Raw genomic sequence first — 4503 nt, 5'->3', positions numbered from 1 at the left:
CAGTCTGGTCAGGAAACTCTGTGAGACCTACTTCCAAAAAACCACCAGAAAACCAGAAGTGGTGCTGTGGTTCAAGTGGTAGAGCACTCTCCTTGAGCTGAATAGCTGAGGGACTGCCCCCAGACCAAAAGGTCAAGGCCAACAACCAACCAAAACAAACAAACAAAACAAGAAGAAAAAAAGAAAAAAAAACAACTGTATGAAGAGGAAGAATCTCCAAGTTTTTATTCAAATTTTTAATGCTTGTGGCAACTGTTTTCATTGTGATAAATTTGCTACTATGTGGTTGCTTTTCTCCTATTTATAGTTTTATTCATCTAACATTATTGAAGATGAAAAATCCATGAAGGGCAAGACATATTATTTGGCAAAACTGGTCAGTTAAAATGACTAGTACATTCTAGTACTTTGGCAAAGAAGCTGTCATTTTTATTCCCTCCCCAGGATTTGAACAATGAAAAAAAAATGTCTTGACTTTTCCAAAAAGTGAGTAAGACTGCTCATACTGAAATAATTAGAAGATAGTGAAAAGAAAGTTTAGGGTGCATAATATGTTTAATTTTTAACCTTTCTCACAAAAAACTTCCAAGAAACTTAACACACATTTGTTATATTTATATCAAAGAGCCCACTGCAGGTGCCTGACACCTATAGTGTGCAACTCAGGAGGATGAGATCTGTGATTGAGATTGGAGCCAACCTGGAAAAGCAATAATTGCGTGGATGATGCCTCCTACTATTATATCATGTCTTTTCCTCCAATCCTCAAAGTGAAGCTGTCTCCCCACATGACCATCCTTCTGATTTATTGACATTATCATTTTGATTTATGGTTTTCTCCAACAGCATGACATGTACATGGAGGCAGGCCATTCACATCTGTATTCACATATGTCTCTCTAGTTGCCTACAATAGTGCCTGGTCCTCAGTGCTTAGTAGTCTTGTGTGGAGATGAGCCTGTTCTGCTCATGAAATCTCAAAGTTCAATCAGGAAAGCTCATCAAGCTGTGGTCTTATGGTAAATCGTCATTTCTTCTAAATATTATGTTTTCCTCCCTGTGTATCTAAGTCCACCTAAGGGTGAGATCAGTGCCTGACACCTGTCGGTTGTGATAGCAAAGGTAGCTATGACATCATAGAAGTTTATTGTGAAGCTTCAGGAAGACCTGATAACTGAAGCACCCAAATTGGTAGGTTCCCACATCCTGGAATACATTCCACATATCTGCAATCAAACCATCATTCATTCTCTGCTGGGCTCAGACTCATCATATGTTTCCCTTCTCTATTTAAAATAACGAAAAATGTGTTTTTGATATGTTATTGAATTATTGAAATGTGCCTCCAACCAAAAAAATAATCCCATTAGTGGAATGTAAATATAAGGCATGGATAAAAACAATCATAAAAACTCCTAGGGAAAAGATCAAAAGTGGTAGCTACTACAAAAGTTGTTTCTTAATCCCAGCACTGGTGTCTCACACCATAATCCTAGTATAATGTAAACTAATGAAACTTTTCTTTTTGTACCAGTCCAGGGGCTTGAACTCGTGGCCTGGGCAATGAGATCATTTGATGAAGGCTAGCACTTTACTACTTGAGTCATAGCCACACTTCTAGTATATTTGGTAGTGTAGTGGAGATAAGAATTTCACAGACTTTTCTACCTATGTTGGCTTCAAACTGTGATCCTCGATGCCAGCCTCTTGAGTAGGATTACAGGCATGAGCCACCAGTCCCCAGCTAAAGGTTATTTTTGTAAGATATAAAAGTTTACTTATACGGGGGAAGAGAGGGGGAGAGCGACAGAGGTAGGGGAGGGCGGGGGCGAGGGCAGAGCCTGAGTGTTCCACACATCCCGCACTAGCGCCTCGTGGCACGCCCCACTCTCCTCCCACGGCTGGGACAGCTGCAGTCCTCTTGGTCCTCGCGGTCCTCAGAGGCCTGTGCAGCAGCAGCGGCAGCAGCAGGCAGCCAAAGCGGCCCACCTACCCTGCAACCCAGGCCTGGCCGGCGCAACAGCAGGTGATGGAGTAGCTGGCTGCCAGTGTAGCAGAGAAGCACTGAATGAGCCAACCCTGCCGTTCCAGAGGAGCCCAATCCTGTGCCGCATCCATCAGTCCCGCCGGCTCAATGAGTGAACAGAGTATCTGTCAGGGAAGAGCTGCTGCATTGGTTTGTGATGATGCCAATAAAAGTGGGTGCCAGCTGTGGTTCAACTGGGTTCAGCAGAGTTCATATCTATCACCATACATGCAACAACACATTCAGAGTGCTGGGCAGGAAGATCCAGGATCATCAGTTGGTGATCAGCTGTGCCATCCCCAAAGGATTAAAGTATAATCAAGCAACACAGACCTTCCACCAGTGGCGAGATGCCAGGCAGGTATATAGTCTTAACTATGGCAGCAAAGAGGATGCTAATGTCTTCGCAAGTGCAATGATGCATGCCTTAGAAGTGCTGAATTCACAGGAGGCAGGACCAAAATTGCCTAGATAAAATTCACAACTGCCTGATCAAGTTCAAAATGGCCCATTCCAAGAAGAGTTGGACATCCAAAGAAGACAACTGCAAGAACAGAAACGTCAGAAGGAGCTGGAGAGGGACAGGCTGGAGAGAGAAAGAATGGAGAGGGAAAGACCAGAGAGAGAAAGGTAGAGAGAGAGAGGCTGGAGAGAGGTTGGAAAGAGAGAGGTGGAGCAGCTGGAGCGGGAACAGATGGAGCAGCTGGAGCAAGTGGAATGGGATCAAGAGAGCAGAGTGCCGAGTACTGCCACCTCTGCCTTTGTGGAGACCCCTGTAAACTCTGAGCTGGGAGACCCCTCTGCTTCTGAGCCAGGCTTTCAGGAAGTCTCTGCTGTCGGAGGCTCCAGCCCCGCAGGGTGTTATCTTGGGACCACCTGCACCTCCATCTCCTCCAACACTCCCACCAGGTCCAGCCCAGGCCTCTGTATTCTCTCCTCCCCCAGAACCTCCTCCTTCACCCCCACTGCTATCCATTAGCCCTCCTCCCCCACGCCCTCTTCCTAATCAAGCCCCTCTCCTGTACCACCTCCTGCCCCTCCCTTCCTGCATCCAGATATTTTTTCAGGATCCTTTTCAGAAGACAATCGTCCTTTAATTGGACTTGCAGTTGCGATTGCTGGAGCCAAGCTTAGGAAATTGTCACGGGTGGAAGATGCCTCTTTGCCCGGTGTTCACAGATGTGAACTCCGTGTCAGCTAAAACAGACATGGGTGGTGGAAATGGACCCGTTCCCTTGGCAGGTAGCAGCTTAATGGAGGAAATGAGTCTCCTGATGGCCAGGAGGAGGAGAATGGCTGAAAAGGGATCAACAATAGAAGCAAAAAATGAAGAATCAGAACCTGTAACTTCTAAGGTCTCATCAACAAGTACACCTGAACCAACCAGGAAACCTTGGGAAAGAACAAATACAATGAATGGCGGCAAGTCACCCGTCATCTCCAGATGAGATTCTCCAAGGAAAAATCAGATTGTTTTTGACAACAGGTCCTATGAGCCACACCCTTGTCCCAGCCCAGTGCCGACCGGGTCCAGACAGAAAGCCTTGACTGTGACAGACTGAAGCAGGATATTTTAGATGAGATGAGAAAAGAACTAACCAAGCTGAAAGAGGAGTTCGTTGATGCAATCAGGCAGGAGCTGAGCAAGTCAAATACTGCATAGAGAAGCAAACTAAGCAGAGATAAGACTTGAATCTGGAGAAAAACAAAAATTCCTAAAACTGTCAACATTACCCCTACAGTTACGAGCTATCAGAAGAAAGTGGAAAAAGAGTCAAGGGAAAATCCCCATCCTCTGAAACCTTCTTAAGTTGTGACTCTGGAGATCATCTGTTTTCATCTCCATTTGCTGCTACTTTGACCTTTACTGCAGGATGAAAAGAGAGTTATGTATGAGTTTCCATAACATTTATGCAGAAAATATAAACCCATCAGGCAAGATCGCCATGCATTGAGATATTTTCATGTTGAAATGAAACCACACATTTCCCACAACCCACTGCTAAAATAAAGAGTAGAAAGGCTCATGAAGTTCTCCCCCCTTCCACATCCTCCCCTCTTTGAGTGCTGAGGAACTGAGCAAGCTCTGCTTTTGTATTGCATGTGTCTCTCTCAGGTTTGTCTTCCTATCGTATTTGGTATTCCATGACTAATTGAGATCAGCGCTATGTAGGTTTAGATCTTAAGATGAGGAACAAATAGAATTGTACATGTTTTCAAAGGATGACATTTACAAGAAAGTGTCTGTAGATGACCAGGTCAGTCGTGAGTGATTGTACAGTGATAGGAAGTCCAAGTTAGACTTTAGTGGTTAATTAGAGAAGAGAGCATTAAGGACTTTCTTCAATTTTCAGCCTCCTGAATCTGGCATAGCTCTTCTCTCCAATTAACTTCCCCACAAAAGCCAAATGTTATGGTAAGTCCCATGTATGCACTGAGAGAGCATCTGAAATCCAATTTCTACTCCCAGGACAAGC

The 4503-nt window shown here is 44.6% G+C and overlaps 1 pseudogene; it reads left to right on the top strand.

Moving 5' to 3' along the window:
- The first annotated feature begins 2134 nt into the window (after positions 1-2134).
- On the top strand, positions 2135-3720 carry LOC122126363 (annotated as a pseudogene).
- Positions 3721-4503: the final 783 nt, after the last annotated feature.

The sequence above is a fragment of the Dipodomys spectabilis genome, unplaced genomic scaffold (assembly GCF_019054845.1).
Source record: "Dipodomys spectabilis isolate Male_0828 unplaced genomic scaffold, ASM1905484v1 ptg000276l, whole genome shotgun sequence".
Lineage (NCBI taxonomy): Eukaryota > Metazoa > Chordata > Mammalia > Rodentia > Heteromyidae > Dipodomys > Dipodomys spectabilis.
The sequence above is the reverse complement of the archived record's forward strand: the minus strand, read 5'-3'. Positions and strand labels throughout refer to the sequence as shown.